This window comes from Branchiostoma lanceolatum, chromosome 12 (genome assembly GCF_035083965.1).
Source record: "Branchiostoma lanceolatum isolate klBraLanc5 chromosome 12, klBraLanc5.hap2, whole genome shotgun sequence".
Lineage (NCBI taxonomy): Eukaryota > Metazoa > Chordata > Leptocardii > Amphioxiformes > Branchiostomatidae > Branchiostoma > Branchiostoma lanceolatum.
The window spans coordinates 1,145,681-1,169,640 of NC_089733.1; the positions used below are offsets into that span (position 1 = coordinate 1,145,681).

Below are 23,960 nucleotides of genomic sequence, written 5' to 3' on the forward strand. Positions count from 1 at the left end.
AGAAAGTAGGGCCTTAATGAAACTGTGGCAAACTGAAATGTTAATTGGTAACTATTGGCTTTTGGCTTAGGTTACCCACTGGGTAACTAGGCTTTAGAAGATACCAGTATTTCGAGCCTTGATCATCTACATTAAACCAAATACCATGACATAAATCAGCATCAGATGATGGTGATTACATTAAGGTCTCGGACCGGAGTTTTTTTTACGATTTCATAGAATATCTTTATCGACACAACAAAAGCACAGCGACTTTCGTAAGGTCTGCTACATCTTTACATACATACAAACGAATAGGTGCATACATGGGTTTGATTACACACAATCATATGGGATAGAGCAACATATCGTAATTTCACGTGCCGTATACTTATACATTGCTTGTTAAGGATTATCACCGCCTAGTATGTAACTGAATCTATCAACAGAACGGAGTGCATTGAACTCACTTGAACAAGCGGAGATAAAGGTGAAGAGCTTTGAGCGTTTATCCTCATATCTTGAACAATCCATGATAAAGTGACGTTCATCTTCAATTTCATTTGGGCAGAATGGACAAAACCTTTGATCACGGGGAATTTTACGATACCTTCCGGCTTCAATGTTCAATTTATGGCTACATATTCTTCTCTTTGTAATTGATCTACGAATTTCAAAATTATGTATGTTTGCGAGGTATTTTTCTTGTCCGTATCTTTTCTTTAAGGCGGAATAAATGGACAGTTTTGAATTGTTTTGAATAGAACTATGCCATTCTTGTATATATATATATCCTGCAGACGTTGTCGTAACTGGTTGGTTAACATATCGGTCTGATATAATCTAGGGTTTGTCTATACATGCCCCCAAAACCGTTAAAGTTAAGAATATCATTAACATGGTTCACCCAGTCATGATCACCAGAATGTAGTTCGTCATAGGCTTCACGTAATATAGGGTATCTTGGGGGTAAATTTGATAACTTTAAAAAGTTGTATCTCGGCACTAATCTTGATTGGGAATGTTCCTAATTCGCCACGGATGCCGTCATTGGATGATTTTCCATGCACTCCGAGTAAAAATTTCTGGAAATTCATATCAATGATATCAAATTCTGGTATATGTTGAGGGAGGCGTAAATTTTCAATTACTAAGTTAGTCTTCTTCTAATTTTAGGCCTGAGTTATTTATCTTTGTCCAATTTTTTTTCTCAAAATGGATTACATAAGAATGGGTGGAGTCCGAACAGACGCTTTTTCTAATACTTGCAGGAAAGCTATCCTCCAGACCAAGTTTCTTTAAAAGAATAGAGAATACGTTTTTTGAAGATTGAGGAATTTGTTTAGATGCAATATAGAGGTTTGGTCGAAACATGTTAGTTCGGCTCCATATCAAAATATAGGCCGTACAAATTTGTCAAATAGGCTGATCCCTAAGTGAATTGGAATGTTTCTTTCAGAATATAGACGTTAGTTGAGTTTGAATAGCGCTCTCATGGCTTTAGTCTTTAAGAGCAGATGTCTGTAAGGATCAAACAATGGTGGCAGGGGTCAAAAAATAGATTTGGCTCATATTTTGCACAGTGATAGTACTTGGCCAACAACCCCTCAAAATAGCTTTCTTTCTTCTCAAAACCAATTGTTGCCATGGCAACAGGCCAAACAAGTTTTGGGGCCATTTTTCCTCATTTGGGCATGTCGAAAACATGAAAATTGGCTTACTTTAGGACAATATTACGAGCACATGCTTGAATATTAGGGAAAAATAAAAACAAGACTAAAAAGACTAGCTCTTCAGCTTTTCTAAGGTAACTTCAAACTTTTAAGAAAGTCAACTTGAAGTGCATGGGCAGCCTGAAAACAATACAGTGTTTTAGGCTTTTCAAAAAACGTAATATTTGCCCCACTTTGTAGCACTGTAAGTACAAAGATGGTGATTGTTTTTGCTTCAAATTAAAACCTTATGTACATGATTATATTTGCTATCAATTGCATTCTTGCAAAGTTTGGGGTCTTATTTGGTTGTCACATGGTTGCCCTCAGAAGTAGGTCATTTTTCATGTTTGACGTAAAATATGAGACATATTCAAGATGCAATATCTGAAAAGGTAGAACAGTGATCTAACTTAACTTTATGTCAAAGATAGCCTTATCCAGGGGTGCCAAAGAATACATACGAATTTTACGGAATACATACGAATTTTACGGAATACATACGATCCATTACTAGAAACATACGATCCGTACGGAATACATACGATCCATTACACAGAAACATACGATCCGTACGGAATACATACGATCCATTACGCAGAATACATACGATCCTTACGGAATACATACGATCCTTACGGAATACATACGATCCTTACTAATTTGGAGAAATGTGCCTGGATCACGTGACACCGGCGGCAAATTCAAGATGGCTGACTCGGGATAACCAGTTCTTCGTACGATATCTTGGCTTTTAAGAGCTTAATAATGGCGTATCCCATCCGGCTAAACTCTAAAAATCTCAAGCTGCACTAAATTAAGACTGATGTAGGCTTAGACCAACTAGGAGGACCAGACAAAGCTAGATTCGGTGCTAGCGCGATGGCCAGCAAATTAGTAAGGATCGTATGTATTCCGCGTAATGGATCGTATGTATTCCGTACGGATCGTATGTTTCTGCATAATGGATCGTATGTATTCCGTACGGATCGTATGTTTCTAGTAATGGATCGTATGTATTCCGTAAAATTCGTATGTATTCTTTGGCACCCCTGTTATCTATTGTCTATCAAATGAGTGCTTGTAGAGGTTGAGGTCTTGTTCCGTTTTCGTGAACTTGTCCCTAAAAGTAGGCCATTTTTTGAACATGTGCAGAAATCGGCATTTAGGGCTGTGCTTGATGCTTGGACAATCTCAAAGTGGGGTATTGTTTGAATTCAAATTTTTATCAGAAGTAACACCATGTTAAATCTACCAATTGAGTGCATGTAGAGGTTGGGGTCTTGTTTCATTGTCATGAACTTGTCCCTAAAAGTAGGCCATATTTTGGACATTTGCAGAAATTGACATTTTTGGCTATGTTGATGTTTTGAAAATGTCCAAGTGGGGTGTTGTTTGAACTCAAATTTTTATCAGTAGTAACCCCATGTTAAATCTAATAATTGAGTGCTTGTAGAGGCTGGGATCTTGTTTCATTGCCGTGAACTTGTCCCTTAAAGTAGGCCATATTTTGGACATGTGCAGAAATTGACATTTTGGGCTATGTTGATGTTTTGAAAATGTCCAAGTGGGTAGTTGTTTGTACTAAATTTTTTATCAGTAGTAACCCCATGTTAAATCTATCAATTGAGTGCTTGTAGAGGTTGGGATCTTGTTTCATTGCCGTGAACTCGTCCCTTAAAGTAGGCCATATTCAGGCTGTGTTTGATGCTTTGAAAATGTTAAAAAGGGATGTTGTTTGAATTCAATCTTTTACTAAAAGGTACTCCATGTATAGTGTGAGGGGAGATCCACAGGACTCTGGAAGCTGGGCGAAATGCTAATGATCTGCACCGAGATAGCAATATAGGGTTATTCCTTTTTAGCACTAGGGGATCCGCTAGTGGATCCAAATCTACAGGGCCGATTTTTCCAACAAAGAGCTATCTACCACTGAAATATCATGACCATAGCATGTTCAAATAAGAGATCTCTAAAGTGAAAGTTCCCCTGCAGTACCATAGAAAGTCACTAGCTATAGGGGGCCCAAAAGCCAATCATTTCAAGGTCTCACAAAGACCTACCCACCTACCAAACATGACGACAATCTATCTAGGCATTCTTGAGTTATCGTCCCGTTGACTTTCACATTCCTGTACAATTCTTAGAATTCTTGAAAAACTGCACACAATATATTTACCATTAAGATAGCCCCTGAGGCGTCGCCAAAATGCCTCTAGTGAGCAGGGGAAAACACTATCCAAAGTGTAATACCGGTAATCACAAGAATAATCGGGCGACAATAATAGCTTTATCGTCAAAAAAAATTTGAATGAAAAGAATCTACTTTCAAAAGCTTCAATACTTAACGTAGTGCTAAATGTTATTTCTAAACATGGTCCAAAATATGGCCTACTTTAGGGCACAGCAACACCATCCGAACTTCTATAATCATGCATTTGATAGATAACACATGAGGCACTTCGGTACTGTTAAAAGTTGAATTCAAATAACATCCTACTTTGACATCGTCAAAGCTTTACACATAAGTGCAAATTGCTATAGGCTTCACATGTGAAGAATTTGACCTACTTTTAGGGACAAGTGCACGGCATCGAAACAAGACCCCAACCTCTACAAGCACTAAATTGATAGACTATACCTGGGGTTACTTCTAGTAGAAATTTGTACTCAAACAACATCCCACTTTGACATTTTCAAAACATGAACATAGCCCAAAATGTCAATTTCTGCACTTGTTCAAAAAATGGCCTACTTTTAGGGACAAGTTCACGAAAACGGAACAAGACCTCAACCTCTGCAAGCACTCATTTGATAGACAATAGATAAGGCTATCTTTGACATAAAGTTAAGTTAGATCACTGTTCTACCTTTTCAGATATTGCATCTTGAATATGTCTCATATTTTACGTCAAACATGAAAAATGACCTACTTCTGAGGGCAACCACGTGACAACCAAATAAGACCCCAAACTTTGCAAGAATGCAATTGATAGCAAATATAATTATGTACATAAGGTTTTAATTTGAAGCAAAAACAATCACCATCTTTGTACTTACAGTGCTACAAAGTGGGGCAAATATTACGTTTTTTGAAAGGCCTAAAACACTGTATTGTTTTCAGGCTGCCCATGCACTTCAAGTTGACTTACTTAAAAGTTTGAAGTTACCTTAGAAAAGCTGAAGAGCTAGTCTTTTTAGTCTTGTTTTTATTTTTCCCTAATATTCAAGCATGTGCTCGTAATATTGTCCTAAAGTAAGCCAATTTTCATGTTTTCGACATGCCGAAATGAGGGAAAATGGCCCCAAAACTTGTTTGGCCTGTTGCCATGGCAACAATTGGTTTTGAGAAGAAAGAAAGCTATTTTGAGGGATTGTGGGCCAAGTACTATCACTGTGCAAAATATGAGCTAAATCTATTTTTTGACCCCTGCCACCATTGTTTGATCTTTACAGACATTTGCTCTTAAATACTTTCTGGCAGGTTTAAATTTACCCAAAGACGTCAGGTAACTTCTATTTCTTTACCGTATATATAGAATTTAGTTAATGATATGTTTGGGACGCCTTTTGAGAAAACAAGTACCTTCGTTTTAGATACATTCACACTTAGTTTCCATTTGTTGCAATACATTTCCAGCTTCTTTATACAGTTCTGGAGCCACTCTTCCACAATGAAATCAAGGCAAGGATATCTGCCCAAGATAGACAGTTGAGGGATTTGTAACTTAAAGATGCTGGGTCACATTCATCACAATCAAAGCATTGCGGTAGGGCATTGATAAAAAGATTGAATAATAATGGACTGAGGTTGCAGCCCTGCCTTACTCCACAGGTGGAGACAAAGGGACTTGACAAACCATTTTTTCTGCTTTAGCAGCTTTATGTTCATGGATTGAGAGGGTCGCCTAGCAATTCTCAATGGAACTGAATTTATCGTCAATCATGCTTAGTGTCATCAGTCAAAAGCGATCTCGCAGCCCTGGTCGGGACGAATCTCAGGTGATAAGTAGCACCGGGTAGCTTTTACTGTGTAGCTCCCCTGGTCACACCACGGGAGTCCGTCTGCCATTGGTATAGTATACGTTTATTCCTAAAATGCTGAACGTCCACCGCAAATTACTTTTCAACAGCTTACTGCGAACTCTTGCAGTTTTGTTAACATTGCTAGGTGACGCTTTTGGTCCATGAACAAGGCTGTGCTACAACAATATATAGCAATATTTCTCACTTAACCCGTGTCATCAATGACGTTACCATTCACGCACTATCATAAATGTCTCACTCTGTTTGAAGCATTGTGAATTGTGATCACTCCGTAAATCGTAGGTTTATCATACGAGTATTTTCAAAGTGTTTCAGATGCTATGTGCTTTTCAACAGGACGTCGGCTGACGCAAAATCAGTTCTAATTATCATTTTTAGGCCATGTCTTTGATCCATAGGACCAAAGATCCTAAGATTTGTGTGCTTAATTGTTGGGCGGAAAAGAGGCGCCCCTATGACATAACTGCTGAAAGTAGTACGCCAGCCCTGCCAACACATTATCAACCTCGACCACAGAATGTCATTTAAAAGCCCGAGACGGAAAAGAAAATCTTTCAAGACTACGTTGCGCCTTCCGTGTTGGTTGGTCGAGTACGACTGTTAGTGGACGCGGGTTAAAGACAACTGTTGGTGGGTTAAAGCCGGCGTCACAAGTCATGCGAGCACTGAACTTGTAGATCGCCCGAAGCTCGCCGAATTTCAAAATTGCCCGAGCGTCGACCGTATTTTTGGTTTTTACTGAATGTATTAGTTGTGGACGCGCACTAGGATACATGATGGGAATCATCCCTTAAGTATTAAATCCTGTATATCATTAGCCGAGCCAGAAACTCTCCTCTGGAGTTGTGTATGATATTGATTGATGTGTAGATGCGTAGTCATCAAAGGATATTAATTGACGTGCATGCAAACATTGACATGTCGAGGAGCAGGTGTAAAAGTAGAGACAGATGACATAGTAGTATTATCAAATAGAATCAAACACAGAACTGAGGTTACATAATCAGACCTTACCACAGACGTCACAATACTCCCATCTAGTGCTGGGATCCGTGGTGAAGCACCAAACTCCGCGTTCGCCGTCAGGATTCCGGCAGGAGTTGTGATCCAGTCCGGATGATGGGTAATTAGCGGGTGCCCTGTCGTGTTTATAGGGTGTCTGACTATCCCAGCGTTGACACGTCGTTACTGTTCCGGTCACAGAGACCGTTCCTCGTTAGGATGCTCCATCTCCAACCCGACAATCTCCTGGTTGAACGACTTTAAAAATAGAGGTATCAACACACGCTGTCTTGATATAACAAGATTTACCAGTGGCCAGCCAGCAAAGTTCCCAATTTAGCACGGAGGTCCACATGGGACTCCCCAGCGGTAAATACTGACAGGCGCGCCTAGGCGAGGGCACAGCCGGCGACCCTAAGCCGGCCAGACTTAGGCCACGCCTGCCTTGTCAGTGCAATTTAATCTTCACCAAAACTCATGGAAAGCGTGTTGCCTAGTTACAAGAAGCTTTAGCAGGCTCGCTTTAGCCCACAATTCAATGCGATTCAAGATGGTGGTCAACCAAAACATAGCGAGAGAGGCAAGTAAAGTTTGTTACAGAAAACGCTGTGTTTTTGGTCTTTTTTAAAAGTTTCTACGCTAAGTTTCTAGGTCACAACATACTATGTGAAGGCTTCTTTAAGTAAAAGGTTGTCTAGTTTTGTCCTCTGTCCATTGCAGTCTTTCCTGGGTCATAATATCGATGCAGGCGAGGAAAACATCGAAGGGGGTGGGGGGGCACAACGATTCTTACATTGTTTCAGCGACCATTTCTTTGCTAGAAATGTAAAGGAATGTATCTGCCGAGCCCTGGACACGCACGTTGTACCAGTGGGAAAACAACATCCAGATGTGTAGGGGGAAAATGTCATGATTAGCGCCCACTGACCGGGTTAGGTGGCAGCTACCCCACCCGTTCTGCCAATCAGTGGTATACCTACGGGGTATACTACATTGCCGTTGGAATCTTGTTTCAAGTGGGCGGGGTATCAACACGTTTGGGATGGAAGGACATCGTAATGAAGACAGATGTGGAGTAATGATGCTTAACACGAGCTGGAAGGGACTTAGAGAGCTGTGGTTACTCACGTATTGCAGGATGGCAATAGTGTTCTATCGTAACATTGCATAACATCGGTTATCACATTGTAACGAAATAACGATTCGTCTGTAAAATATAACGTTGGGTAACATAAATTCGCGGGGTACTAAAGGGGCATATTGCGACATGAACATAAAACAAAATTCTTTGGTTTTGATTATTTTTCTACATCATTAGTTGAATCTACCTTATTACACTGCACAGCAATATTCATCACGTAAGGATGCGACTTTGTAGTGTCGTGCGAACGTCTTGAAGAAAATTATATACGCCATCCCCGCCGCCGCTTGAATTGGCCGCCATCTTGTCCAACATTCCGACGAACCACGGAACACGCGATCGAACGCCCGACGTTCTGAAGTTTGTTTACTTGTGGTGATTTTCCTGTGACGCTCGAACTCCGACCATAACGGTCGATTCGGATTTTTCGTAGCGTTCTACGCTGGCTTATTTGCATATTAACTTGCGGGACGCAAGTTAATATGTAAATGCCCCAGATTTTACACGTTTGGCGTTTTTCGTCGTTTATTAATGGTGGAAATGTGACAAAATGACGGGAATATGTTGGAAAATAGTAACAAATAAGTTAAAATGTGAATCTTAGTGTAGATCTTTCAAATTCTTACTATTTGTAGTTTTTGCCCACCAGATTCTACAATATGCCCCTTTAAATTCGCGATTTTTCGAAAATGGGGTATTTAGGGATATGTGCTAGATGCAACATCAGTAATACCGCTAGAAATGCAAACTTGACAGACTAACGTATTCAGAACACTGTCTGAAAAGCTTCGATAACCATGCATTAGAAGTTGGCTACGTCAAAAACTCTCCGTCCCTTATTGTCACAGTCTGAGGGCTTCGTGGGAGAATTATACTACATAGTTGTTCGCTGGTTTATAAAACAAATGTCACATCCGCTTCCTGCTCAACACAATTATTTACAATACAACTTATTAGAATCTCTTTTGCTAACCTACAACTGGACTCTAAGTGTGATTGATCATCAAAACGCCTCTTTGTTGCTACAACCAATGGCTACGGCACTACGGTGAATTTTCCCGCCGCCATATTCGTTACCCAGAATCCTGCTATTAGGCAGACGACAAACGTTTGCGAGGAACACTTTTTTGTCTAAATGTTGTGTGTGATAGTGGACTGATGGCGATATTTTCCTCAAAGTTTGCTCTTAGCACAAGCAGAAACACATGGACATAGTAGTTTTACCATTTCTACGGCATCCAGCTAACGCCCCGATGAGTAATGTACAAATTTCCATGACGGTGGGGGTCGACTTTGAGTGACGTTCTACCGACTCAACACACGGGTTGTTCCCGAAGGCCTGATGTGTGCGATACGGCCGTTTTTTCGTGCATTTCTTTTACTTGGACACGTCTATATCCATAGCACTCTCCTCAAGCCAAGGATGGAACGAATAGCTGCTGTATAAAATGTAATTAGCGGTAAGATATTCAAGACGAATCTTCTCTCCCGAAATAATGTTCACACCTGTCCGACAACACCGTCATTGTGCGTGCGGCGGACGGTAGTTTCAAGTTGAAATATTATGGTGTCAGCACGACTAGAGACAAAATCTACCATATATATGATTACAAAGATAATGATTGCAAAGATAGTACATGATACTGACAGAATGATAGAAAAAAGAATGGTTTATTGTTCTGCTAGATTGATTTCAGTCAATCATTATCGGAAAAATGGCGAATTTATGTTACCCAACGTTACATATTTTGTTCAATGTTGCCAATATATTCGATATTGTAGGAAATCGTAGCACGCCATTCTTGCGATATCTTAAACGTCCCAATCACAACATCTTACAGATATATATAAACGCTTGTCTATGGGGCACTTTGATACGATATTTTGACACAGAAATTATAAAGTTGTACATAAAGGGACGTATGGGCGTCGTTCATAAGGTCCCCTTTTCTTCTGAAACGACGTTGTTATGCTGTTGTTGCAGCATTGAAAATTTAATGACAGGTTTGTATTTCTCTCTTATGAAAACTTATCATTGGATTTTTTGTGTTCATAAAGACATTTTACAGGTTCGCTGGCCCACTCTATCATACAAGTGCGTTGTTGGGATAAACGGTTCCTGGCAAATCCTCTTTCCGTATTTTCTACGGATTCGCTGACCCGATCAACCGCTAGGGATCCTATCAAATCCCCTTTCCGTATCTTCAATACGGATCCGCTGGTCCAATCAACGACAGAAATGCCTTGTGGTAATCTATGGATCCTGATAAATCCTCTTTCCGTATTTTCTACGGATCCACTGGCCCGATCAACGACTAGGAACCCTATCAAATCCCCGTTCCGTATCTTCAGTACGGATCCGCTGGCTCAATCAACGACAGGAATTCCTTGTGGTAATCTACAGATCCTAACTAGTCCTCTTTCCGTATCTTCTACGGATCCGCCGGCCCGATCAACGACTAGGAATCCTAACTAATCCCCTTTCCGTATCTTCTACGGATCCGCCGGCCCGATCAACGACTAGGAATCCTAACTAATCCCCTTTCCGTATCTTCTACGGATCTGCCGGCCCGATCAACGACTAGGAATCCTAACTAATCCCCTTTCCGTATCTTCTACGGATCCGCCGGCCCGATCAACGACTAGGAATCCTAACTAATCCCATTTTCGTATCTTCTACGGATCCGCCGGCTCAACTTGGCAACAACTAGGGATCCTAGCAAATCCCCTTTCCGTGTTTTCTACGGATCTGCTGGCCCGATCAACGACTAGGAATCCTAGCAAATCCGCTTTCCGTATCTTCTACGGATCCGCCGGCTCAATCAACGACTAGGGATCCTAGCAAATCCCCTTTCCGTATTTTCTACGGATCTGCTGGCCCGATCAACGACTAGGAACCCTAGCTAATCCCCTTTCCGTATCTTCTACGGACTCGCTGGCCCGATCAACGACTAGGGATCAGACAGAGTGTGTCAGGATAGACGACGATATACCATTATAATGAAAGCTCATCTGTGTTGGTAGTAATCATAATACAATGCTAAACTTTCTTCCAACACTAAGGTATTCACGGATCGAATTTTCGACGACCACTGTCGCCTTCTTCAGGATCAATAATGACCAACACTGCCGAACGTAAACTCGCGAGAGTTACGGACACGTGACTCTATTGACACATGTCACTGCGGATACGTGACGTCAGCAATTGGTCAAACGTGCCAGGAAGTTTATAACGCCCACTGTCTCTGTTGAGTGACGGCTGGAGTGCCCTGATATATATGGCCTCCTTTATACCTCTCATAAAGTAGTCCTGTTCAGTGTCCAGAATTCTGACTTTGTCCAGCGAAACGGTATGGCCCGGAGATTCAATGTGGATGTGTTGAGAGACTTCAGACGAATGCGAGCTGGGGCGTTTGTGTTCAAGGAATCTAGTTCTCAATGAGCGTTCTGTCTCACCAATGTAGATATACGATATACCATATTTTGACACGGACATCATAAAGTTGTGTATAAAGGAACGCATGGGCGTCGTTCATACGGTCTGTGGACTAAGGAATATATGCTATCCGAAGGAATGGTCAACAACTGGGTCAGAACTTTTCTTTGCTTATTCGTTTTCAAAAAGGAGCGCATTCCCAGCGACATTCTGTAAGGATATGTTCAAATTAACGCATCGATATTGCAATCGAATCTACAGTGACAACCTGTTAGTTCTTTCAATAACCTATAATCTTCAAAACCCTTTTCCAATGTAATCAAACTCATTCTAGAGTCTTACCTGTAGGCTGTAGCAGTGCAGCAGGTGCAGCTGGGGTGATTGGAACATCTATCTGCTCTGTTACAAGTTGGGTAACCGTGGCATAATTTTTTTACATGTTGGTTGCGTTGAGAACAACTATTGAGTGTTTAAAACCAGAAGTTCCTTTTGTTTGCTTGCATGTCTCCTGCAGAGGATCCCATTTCAAGTGAATAATCAAATTATAAAGTCAAATTAAAGGACTGGCGGTGCAATTACAGCTTAAGTCGTTTCTGTTGATTGTGTTGACTTCTTACATGTATATGAACAGTCAGACCTGAACCCCCTCTTATCAGTATCAACATCGTTTAAGGGGTCTTACTACTGTAACAGTAATTTTGTCTTTGGTTCAAAAATAGAACACATCCAAGTCGGTTATGGCCACCATGTAAATCTGAATTTGCACCAAAGTTCTGTGGAATTTGAGCTTTTCAAGAGAGCAGTCAGGAGAAGGCGCGGGTGACTGAATATGTCCAGCTAGCAGATGACCGTTGGAAAATGTGACTCGAAGCTCATTGAGACGTGATTTTGTGTAGTTATCCATGCAAGTTCTTCGTCCCAACTCCAATAGACTTCCGCCGAGATAAAAAGAAAAACTAGAGTTCCACGAACACATTGTCTTCGCCAAATAATCAAGGCTTATTGTGGAGAGTGATCAATATTTACATGCTTATCACCCCCTGAAAATTTGAGCATACACCATACCGTTTGGAAGTTATGATGGGGGGAGGGGATGAGTCCAGTCTAGATAGGGTTAAAATCATTTGGTGGTGCAGGACTAGTATATGTGTCTAGTGTGCGGATATATGTCATAACTGGTCATCAAAAAGATCAAAAGTGATGATGAAATGGTACAGTCGATATATATGAATAGAAGAAACCATTATTTCATATCATACACATTTTGAAAGACATCAGTGGTGCAGTTTTGGTGCAGTGTACTCTCCAAGCAGAGGAGTGGGTCCGGCTGTTTTTTGACGTGTTTTTAGGTGTTTTTGTCAGGCTTTCTATTTTGTCCACTTTTCGTTATGTCGCCAACCGTGTGTTGGACAAAAATGCCTAAACTGAACATGTTAAAAACCAACAGAACCCACACCTCTGCTTGGTGTGAAGTGAGTCTGCCCCATCTGTTTATTTATATTCCCCATCTGTTTATTTATACTTTTAGGCAAGGCCCTCTGTTGACCTGTTTCGGGAACACTGTCACATGTCCCATTATGAAATGTAGTGGATTTAAAAACGTTCCTAACTGATTATGCAGATTAGCTCCTGATTTGCATAATAGGTCATTGATTGTGTAAAGCACCATCTGAGGTCTCTACATGCCAAACATCACGATGATTTGTCGACCCCTTCTCAAGTTATTCATGTCCGAAGGTCATAACAAAAACACCCACTGCAGTTCCAAACAAGAGTCCCACGACCTCATCTCCATGAACAATTCTATTCATGCAAATGACTTACACATTTGCATAAGATATGCTTGGTCATAAACACCTTTATCTAACTTACACATGTTGCAATATTGACAGTCCTGTAATTTTCCAATTAGATGAATTATGGTGTTTTTGCATTTATTATGCAAATTATGAATTTATTTGCATAATTGGTATCTGTTGATGCTCCACTTTCCATAAACTACATATGCTAGGTGTATTTGAGTCTGATAATGGAAAACACTGCAAATATAGATTTTCCTCATTAGTTATGCAAATTAAGTCCTAATTAACATAATTTGCACTTCATTGTGTACATCTCTGTCTAAGCTACCTGTATACTAAATATCATGGAAATCCGTCGTTCCTTTGTTCAGTTATTCTCCTTAGAAGATTTTCACGATAACGCCCCTGCAGTTCCAGAGCAAGCTGCTAGGGGGCCCAAACCCACACCACGTCTTCATTACACCACAAGCTATCTGCCACCAAAAAAAATCAAGACCATAGCACATCCAGGTGAAGAGATACAAAAATGGAATTTCTTCTGCAGTACCAAGGTCACATACCAGGGGGCCCAAAATTGACCTTGAATTTCGGCTTCACAACACCTGGCCACATACCAAATGTCATCGTAATACATCAAGAGGTTCTTGAGTTATGCTGACTACAGTGGTCCGGAAACACAAACAGACAGACAGACAAACAAACAGACAGACACACCCAAAATTATATCTCCATTTTTCATGGAGATAACAAGACGCTAGGGGGCCCAAACTTACAAAACTTACTTCCTGTGGCATGAACTATCTACCACACAAAAATCATGACCATAGCACTTTCAGAAAATATGCCCCAACATTTCGAAACTCCGCTGCAGTATCTTAGGTACCCGCTAGAAGGCCCATTATCGAACTTGACCTTCCTTTCTGTAAACCCTACCCATCCACTTAATATCGTACAGAACCATCAACAGCTTCTCGAGTTATGCTGGCGATATACAAATACACATGCGCACAAAGCCCGCTGCAGTACCGACTGAAAATGCCAGGGGAATCATTTTTTAACTTGACCTCCGTTTTTACCAACATCCACACACCTACAAAAAATTGTGAAGATCCATCAACGTTTCCGTCACTTTTTGTGCCTACATACAAACACACAAAAATTAAAAGTCCGCTGCAGTACTGTTGAAAAACGCAAGGTACACCATTTTCGAACTTGACCTTTCTTTGCACAATCACTACACACCTACCAAAATATATAAAGATTCATCGAAGCTTTCTTGAGTTATGCTCTTGACATACATACAGATCCACCCAACAGATTTCTCAACCGAAAACATAACCTTCTCCGAGTACAAGTACTCGGCAAAGATAAAAAGAATCTAAACCATTCAGCTCTGAACGGGAGGTCTGGAATGGGTCGGCCGGTATTCGCGAGTAAGTCAGCAGTAAAATTAGAACCTAAACCGTGCCAGAATCATTGATGACTACTCAAAAGTAGTTTCTAGCGTACCCATGACTCATTCCAAGGCCGTAGACAAATCTCTGCTAACTCATTTCGAACCAAGTGACTACTCAGAACGTGGGCAAATCACCCCCGACCTTGACACGCAATGAAGCTAAGCGTGAACCGAATTCGATCTGATGTGATGTAAACAACACAGAACAATGAAGGGAACAAATGCAAGTTTATACGAGAATTTTCAAGAATTTTAGCTAAACTATCCAGGAAAATAAGGAAGAAACTAGAGTTCCACGACATTATTCCTTCGCCAAATGATTATGACTGATGAAAATAAGGTCATTTGCATAACTCATATTAGTTGATCATCATCTCTGCCCAAAGAAGTTTTCCAAATTGTGATAACGTTAGTCTAATCTTAATAAAGAAGGCTATACTAGAATTTTTTATCAATTGCCTCATTGGCATAATCTATATTCAGTGATGTTCACATTCACATAACTTCCAAACCCCACAAGTATGAAATTGGCGTCATTTATCAGTAAAGAATTATAGTAGTTATCATTGAATATGCAATTTAGGTCCTCATTTGCATATCATTAATCTATCAACATTTCTCTCAATTAAAGGTCACATATTTGAAGTCTTATCATGGAACGCAGCGGGTTTCTGAAGTTCCCTAATTGATTATGCAAACTAGTCTGATTTGTATAATCATAATTTGATTATATACCAAGCTTCACTTAAGCTATCTACATACAAATCATGCTGATTCGTCAACCCCATCTTTAGCTAAAGTATTTTGTCATTAATTATGCAAATTACTCAAGCTATCTACACACCGAAAATTATTACCATCTGTCAACCCCTTCTTGAGTTATTTCCTTTCACATTCTGAAAGAAAACCTGCTCCTGCAGTTCTAGAGGACTCAAACCCACTCTACTTAATTTCCTTCCAAAGGGCTATATCTACCACCCAAGAATCACGACAATAGCATGTACAGAACACGAGATATTAGAACAGGAAGCTGCACTGCAGTACCTCAGAAAGTCACTAGGGGCCCAAAATCTAATTACTACGTATTTGGAGATCTCATCAATCCTTATCCACATATCAAATGTTTTACCTCTACGTCACAAACTCCATGTGTCGCGATTTAATACTGCGTGCTGCTACCTTCATCTTGTGGTAGGGAGTAAGAGACCAACCATTTCACACTAAGTCAACTGGGAAGGGAGGGACCATCCATTTACGGTTAGGGTGTGGTGAAGGAGAAACGAGAAACAATGAAATAAAAAAAATTGTCATGGGAGGGGATGGGCCATCTCTTTCACATGGGGTTGAGGTGTTGAAAGGGGGGGACAATCCATTCTACAAGGGGCTAAATGGTCTGGGAAGGGAGGGACAATTTTATACCGGTCTAGGAATAGAGGGACAATCCATTTCTCATGGGATGAAGGCCTAAGGGTGAGAGAGATCATCCATTTCACATATTATTAAGTTAAAGGTCTATAATGGAAGGGACCATCCATTGTACACGGTCATGGGTCTGAGAAGGGATTGACCATTAATGTCACATTGAGTTAACAGTCTGTGTGAGAGGGCCAATGATTGTTACATGGACTAAGGATCTAGGAGGGGACGGAGCATCCATGTTACACGGGTCAAGGCTTTGGGAAAGTAAGGAGACATCTTACATAGACCACAGAGGCTCGACGAGAGGGACCATACAGGCAAGGTCAGCTTGGAGGGAGAGGGAAATCCGTTTCACATTAGAGTGGGGATTAGGGGAGAGGGAACATCCATTCATGCCAGTTTGAGGTTGGGGAGGGAGAAAGCATCCGTTTTCTTTCAAGATCAAATGGGAAACAAACTATAAACCAGGTTTTGAACCGTTTATTTGATAGCAATTGTTGACAAAACAGAGGAATGCAAAGTACAATGTGTTACAAAAAAGGCACAAATTGCACTACACCTGAAACAATTGCAATTTCGAGAACTTCATTTACAGATTGCTGGGGGCATGACAGGAAGTTAACTTGATTTGGGATTGTCATTTCAGTTCTAGGTTCAACCTAGAAATGTACCATCCCCTCTGTCTACCTGAAGCATTATCAGCTGAGAGAATCATGATCTCTTGACGAATGGCAAGGTGTTGAGTCCATTTTGATGACACCCTGAGTTTTGTTGCTGGTGAGGGGTCGAGACATCTCGAGAGCAACGACTACTTCTGCACACAGTACTCCAGCCTGTTTCTATGGTATACAGACCCGATGACTAATTCGGTTACTGTGGCTATGTCGATGGCCGGGATTACATTCGAAGAAACTGCAAAGTTCAGTGTTCCAGAGATCAGGGATTTCCCTGGTTCTGTCAGCTCACAACTACTCAGGCTCTCCAACCACCTGCCTAATGAATCCTTTCTGGCCCTGTGCCATATCTTGGTTCGGGACTCCAGGATATGACACAAGGCAAATTATGTCCTGGTCTAGGTCCCCGGCAACCACCAACCAGTCTACATAAACAGAAAGGACAACAGATGGTAGAAGAACCCAAGCAGTCATAAACTAACAGAACCAGGAAAGTCCCCGTTCTCTGAAACAATGAACTTCACAGCCACCCCGAGTACAATCTCAGCCACCGACAGTCACAGAAACCAAAAAAGCCACACACCGAGCATATACACCACAGAAACGGGCTAAAGCCCTGCGTGAAAAAGTAGCCACCACTCACAAAATGCCCTCACCCCCTACCAGTAATATCACTCGGGATGTCAACCAAATACACTCAAGCACTCTACCATCTACCAAGAGATTGTGATCATCCCTGCCGACAATGCCTCGGGTACACAAAGGGAACCATACGTTGAGTTAAAGCTATAAATGGAACATCACAAATCATTAACTTCCTATCACCCCAAGACAAGTCAGTCCCAGCCCAACTCTGCAATGATGTAAACACTTAACAATGCCAGGTTCTCTGGCAGGGCGTACACACGAGCACCGCCACCGGCCTTTCTGGATGTCACCGTGGAGATGGCGCACTTGGCATTAGACGACCACCTCTCACCCAGAATAAGTCCCACCATGAACATCGGTGTAGCTGATCTGAGCTTCAAGGCATCAGTAAGATCATGGAAGCTGCTGAGAGATGTCAGCTTCTTGTAACTGCAAAAAAGGGAAATTACGATCAATTAAGACTGATGATTTTTTTACTTTGAACATTCTAAAAAAGGCAGAGGGTTGCCTTATTGTCCAGCAGGAGTTAGAAAGGTGACAGAAGTCATACGGAAGAAGTTAATGCCTGTGATACAAATATGTCACCTAAATTGGTAATTTGTTGGTTACTGATCCTAACTGATTAAAGATGATTATACTGGCAAAGTTGAACTGTTTAACATCATAGATCTGTGATAATGGCATGAACTTGTCAAAAATTGTAGTCTGGTTCAAAAATGGTAGTCTTGTTCAGGTTGGAGTAAGTTGTAGAGGATCTACTCACAGGTGCTCAATCTAGCAAGTCTCCTCCAATCCCTTCAGTTTTGAATTCTGCAGCAGGGCCAGGGTACGTGCACGTATCAACAGCCTCACACCTTAACTGTTCATTCAGTCCTAAGTTGGAAAAGATAAATACAATGTATTAGGACATTTGATTATAGTCAGACCGTTTTCAAGCACACATTTCATTTACCGGGAAATGTCTGGTTTATAGGAGTTTGTAATTTAAGAGTAAAGGGCTGCGATACCAAAGACAATTGTATATCCTTAAGGTTACAAGGGTGTTCAATTCTTGACCTTGTTGTCTGTCTAACCTTTAGAAAAGAACTGCAGCTCTTGTAGATAAGCTGGTAGATTCGCTTGGCTTTGTGATGTACTGGATGTTGTCACATAGCATCTTCGGTGACAGCGTTACTTGGCACCTCCCGTACCCAGCCCCGGAGTAGCACGTCCAGACATTGCATCAGCTGACAAAGTCCAACCATGATATTTACATCCTATACATTCAATTCACAATCAGACAAGCAAGTAAAAGACAAAACTTTTTAAGTAAGCATTGTTCAGGTTCAGAAATTAAAACACTGTCTAGTAACTTAAACTTGCAAACACAAAGGAATAAATCATTCATTGACAAAACCTTGTCCTTTAATTCAAAATCTGGGTGGTGATGGTAATAACGGAACCTGGGCCTGCTTTCACACAATACAGTACAATACCTTCTTGTCATATCTGTGGAAGCGGCATGTGCTCAGCAGCTCATTCTATTCACGTGCCTCTTCTAGTCCTAAGTTGTAAAGAGAAATGTAGAATACATTGGGACATTTGATCAGAATGTCAGGAAGTTTGTTAGTACTTTGTTCGTTCACCTAATTTTCCATGGTACAGATTAAAATGGTACACATTAAAACGTAAGACGCTGCGAAATCATAGAGACTTCAGGAAACGTCGGGTTAGTTTATAGTCCTAGCTTATATAACTTTAATTTTTGATATTATAAGTGTATGGAAGATCATCCAGTCAAGTACAACCACAGGGCATTGGATCAGCCCCGCAAACCCAATGACAATCAGCTGAAGAAAAGCTGGATAAGGAGGCTCCGATGTAAAGGTTTAAACTGCAGAAAAACTCATACCTAACCGAAGTTACTGATAAAAAAACATGTCCCTGACTACTCGTAAGCAGCTGGTCTTACCTTCAGAACAAACACACGTCCGCATGTCCTCGAAGATGGTCTCGGTGACGTCTTGGTACTGCTCCGGGAGTTGTCTTCTTCAAGTTCGCCGCGAAGCCCCCGTTGTGATGACGCTTGATAACTGGTGATGTGGGGAGAGGGAACATCCATTAAGTGACGACTCAGTAACCCAAAAAACTAATCCCAACTAAGCAAAAACTGCTAAAAATCATAAAATTTCCAAATAATGCTAAACTCGCCGAGTTGATAATGTCAATACATGATAGAGTGGTGGTAGCTTGGAACCGTTATGGACTAATGAAGTCTTTAAGAAAGTTTTTTTGCCGCTTAAGGCTAAGTCATCTGTCAGATAGTTGTTAATGTGTTTGTGTAAGTGTGTTTGTGTTGTGTGTGTGTTATTGCGGCCATAGGACTGTAGGTTTTGAACCACGCACACCGGGAAGGACCCCTACTCTTTTCGATAAGTGCGGTGGGTTCTTTAACGTGCTCGAGGTGTGGCTCTCCTCAAACACGGGACCTCCATTTAACGTCCTATCCGAGGGACGTCCCTAACTGAAGCTAGGTACTCATTTACACCTGAGTGAAGTGAGGAAAGTCGTGTTAAGTACCTTTCCCAAGGACACAACGTCAAAGGGACAGATCAGGGAACCCCGGATTCGAACTCAGTACCTCTGGGTTCTGGGGCCTAACACCCTGCCACTGTCACCGCGACGCCACACGTGTATGTGTGCATTAGTACATGTATGTGAGTGTTAATTTGTGTGTGTGTTCCAACGTCAGCCTAGCCTTAAAATATAAGTAGCCAAAATTTCAATAGGACTTTATAGGAGGCTACAAGCTCAGCCCTCTATACCATAAATGGGCAATATCAACATCTAATAAATACAAAAAATACAAAAAGATGAGACAAAAACTATATATAAAAGATCACTTTACAAGAATTTCATCTACAGACTGGTGGGGGCATGACAGGAAGTTGACTTGATTTGGGATCGTCATTTCTGTTCTAGGTTCAACCTAGAAATGTACCATCCCCTCTGTCTACCTGAAGCATTATCAGCTGAGATCAGTCATGATCTCTTGACGGATGGCAAGGTGTTGAGTCCATTTTGATGACACCCTGAGTTTTGTTGCTGGTGAGGGGTCGAGACATCTCGAGAGCAACGACTACTTCTGCACACAGTACTCCAGCCTGTTTCTATGGTATACAGACCCGAATTACTAATTCGGTTACTGTGGCTATGTCGATGGCCGGGATTACATTCGAAGAAACCGCAAAGTTCAGTGTTCCAGAGATCAGGGATTTCCCTGGTTCTGTCAGCTCACAACTACTCAGGCTCTCCAACCACCTGCCTTCCTTTCTGGCCCTGTGCCATATCTTGGTTCGGGACTCCAAGATACGACACAAGGCAAATTATGTCCTGGTCTAGGTCCCCGGCAACCACCAACCAGTCTACATAAACAGAAAGGACAACAGATGGTAGAAGAACCCAAGCAGTCATAAACTAACAGAACCAGGAAAGTCCCTGTTCTCTGAAACAATGAACTTCACAGCCACCCCGAGTAATCTCAGCCACCGACACAGTCACAGAAACCAAAAAAGCCACACACCGAGCATATACACCACAGAAACGGGCTAAAGCCCTGCGTGAAAAAGTAGCCACCACTCACAAAATGCCCTCACCCCCTACCAGTAATATCACTCAGGATGTCAACAAAACACACGTCAAGCAACCCACCATCAACCAAGAGATTGCGATCATCCCTGCCGACAATGCCTCAGGTACACAAAGGGAACCGTACGTTGAGTTAAAGCTATAAATGGAACATCACAAATCATGAACTTCCTACCACGCTAATGACTTTAGTCAGTCCCAGCCCAATTCTATGAAAACATTTTGCACATCAAACTTATTTCCATAATAATTAACAATGAACCACTTAACAATGCCATGTCCTCTTGCAGGGCGTACACACGAGCACCGGTCTTTCTAGTTGTCACCGTGGAGATGGCGTACTTGACATTGGACGACCACCTGTCAGCAGAATAAGTCCTTAGAGATGTCTTCTTCCAAGCTTCTTTTAGCTGCAAGAAAGTCAAACACACAACGGAATAAGGACAAAACCGTGATCACTTAGCCAAACATCTTCTCACTTTGTTCTAATCCAAACGCTATAAGGCACTAGCTATAGGCTATGAGTGGAAATGGTGACCCAAGTCATGCAGAAGTATCTAAGTAGAAAGATATCTAAACTCAGGTCAAGCTGTTGGCAATCAGGATTTGACTAGTCAAAATTGGTGTGACTGGCATGGGTGAACTCAGTTCAAAGGCAGTGCCACTGGCCTGAACAAAAAGTTAGGTCACGGTCAAGTTGGAGTAAGCTGTACCAACCTGCTTTGTTGTACAGATTCTACTCACAATCAACAGAAGTACAGCGACTTTCGTAAGGTCTTCTACATAATACATACAAACAGTCAAGTGGATACAAATTAATTAACCTACTATCATACAAAAATGTGTATGATTATAGATATGAGTAAATCAACATGTTGAGTCCAACATATGATTTACACAATTGGTTTTAAAATCTAGACATTCTTCGATATATTGACCCACAGTAAATATCTCCCCTAGAAAGATGTATACCGGACCAGGCCAGTGCCAATGCACAAACAATGTGTATGCCCAATTACAGACCCATTTTCATAATCCTATCACTTTCAACAAATGCTAAGCAAAGCCTGCTGTGAAACAATTATATAGCACAGGGAGGGAGTCCTCACCTTGTCAAATGTGGTACGAGCCGATTCTCTTCAAGGTGATGCCCTGGATGTTGTCGCAAAGAACCTTCAGTGTTGCTGCCCAGGTTCTTGCACGGTCCAGACATATTGGTGCCTCCTCACCATTGCTGCAACAGACACAAAAGACAATGGCAAGTGAGAATGTGACATACAGTTATAATACTGGATAATTCTGATAAAAAGATAAAAGTGCATGTTAGCACTACAATTTCCAACCAACAAATAAGTTCAAACCAATGTAGTGAATTGCTGAAACAACTGGATCATAATTTCCTACGAAAAAAGACAGTTGAACAAAAAAAGTTGAACAGAGACAGTTGAACAAAGACGGTTGAACAAAGACAGTTTAACAGACATCTTTACGGTTGAAAATTTGAATTGTGTTGGCAATCACAGACCTTTTTTTCATTTCTTTTAGGAATTCTACCAACACAGTTTCAATGAAACGCTAACTAACACAGCTTAGACGGTTTAGATCAGACCCTGCGGCATGGCGTCTCACAATACAGTGAAGTAGTATGGTTTAAACTTACCGTCGGATGTCATGGCCGCGCCGGAAGACCCGCCATAAATGCAATCTACAACTTGTAGATGTGGGACTGACCCCGTTCATCCATGGCCGAGTAGCCGCGGCTGGAAGGACCGCAAACCATGGACGAACAGTTACGGGGAGGCGAGGGGCCAGTCCCGAGGCATACTTCGCTATCATCGCCCGGCGGGCAGCCCCGGACGGTCTCGAGAGGAAGAGACCAGAGACATTGCGGCCGTTTTCAAGCTTTAATAGCTAGCCGCGAATTAAACTCTCCAGTTGGGAAACATGCATTTGAAAAGTACCCAGGCTTATGATTGGTCTGGCAAGTTGGTTTGTGATTGGTTGGAAAATGCACTTTTTGTATGTCCCTATTGGTTGTCTTTGGTGATGTCTTTCCCCGGATTGGTTACTTGTCTAATGAAATTAAATCTCACTTAGACAAGTTGGCTTGTGATTGGTTGGAAAAATGCACTTTTTGTATGTCCCTATTGGTTGTCTTTGGTGATGTCTTTACCCGGATTGGTTATCTGTCTAATGAAATTAAATCTCACTCAAATGAGTCTTTCGCCCGATTGGTCATCTGCGCTACAAGAGGGTCTGCATGGGGTCATTGGGGAGTAGGGATTACGAATTGCGCAAAATTTTCGCCGCCGATTACGAATTACGTTTAATCATGAGGCTTCCCAACTGACCGTAACATTTTAATCCAACTGTCTTGTTCTGCGTCAAAACTACTGATTGACAATGAATCTAGTCGTGACGGCGGGAGGAAATTTCGCATGGGAGGGGCAAAATATTGCTGACCGTATGAGCGGCGAAGGCATGCTCCCTGGGGAAAATGTTTAAATCTTGACCCTGTAAAACGCAATTTCCTTGATTTTAATTTTTTGAGTGCTAAATTTTGCTGGTAGACTAAGCTTTGTTTCGTGACATTTCTATAAGTGAATATAATAAGTTCTAAAAAATACGCAAGGGTTAAATGCGCGACGCCCTCGAGCTCCCGCTCGACATATATTAAGTCAGAGCCTCGGCGATTGTAGATGAAATCTCGACCTGCTCAAACGTCTTTTCCTGCATTTTGAAGGGCAAATTTTGCGCTCATAGTAAGAACAACGCACACAAGGCATTTAGCTAGATTTTGTTTTCCCTCCCGGCATATTTTTCACCGGAGGTCTAACGATCCGAGGTCGGTCCGAGGGCATGCACCCCAAGAAAATAGTGAAATCCTTACCCTCTGAAACGCTCTTTCATGCGTTTTGAGGGACAGGGGTGCCAAAGAATACATACGAATTTTACGGAATACATACGAATTTTACGGTATACATACGATCCATTACTAGAAACATACGATCCGTACG

General features: G+C 41.5%; 1 long non-coding RNA gene across 2 annotated transcripts in view; it reads right to left on the minus strand.

Moving 5' to 3' along the window:
* LOC136446044 (uncharacterized) overlaps positions 1–22,814 on the minus strand; it is a 224,814-nt gene extending 202,000 nt beyond the window's left edge. The window contains exons 1-8 of one of the 2 annotated variants that reach the window (XR_010757487.1): positions 22,604–22,814; positions 22,053–22,177; positions 21,214–21,353; positions 19,268–19,388; positions 18,792–18,859; positions 18,390–18,542; positions 18,080–18,189; positions 16,460–17,745 (exon numbers count right to left, since the gene is read on the minus strand). This is a non-coding gene — a long non-coding RNA (uncharacterized lncRNA). Of the gene's footprint in view, positions 1–16,459; positions 17,746–18,079; positions 18,190–18,389; positions 18,543–18,791; positions 18,860–19,267; positions 19,389–21,213; positions 21,354–22,052; positions 22,178–22,603 lie in introns of those variants that run through there. The other variant, XR_010757488.1, reaches the window with a different exon arrangement.
* Positions 22,815–23,960: the final 1,146 nt, after the last annotated feature.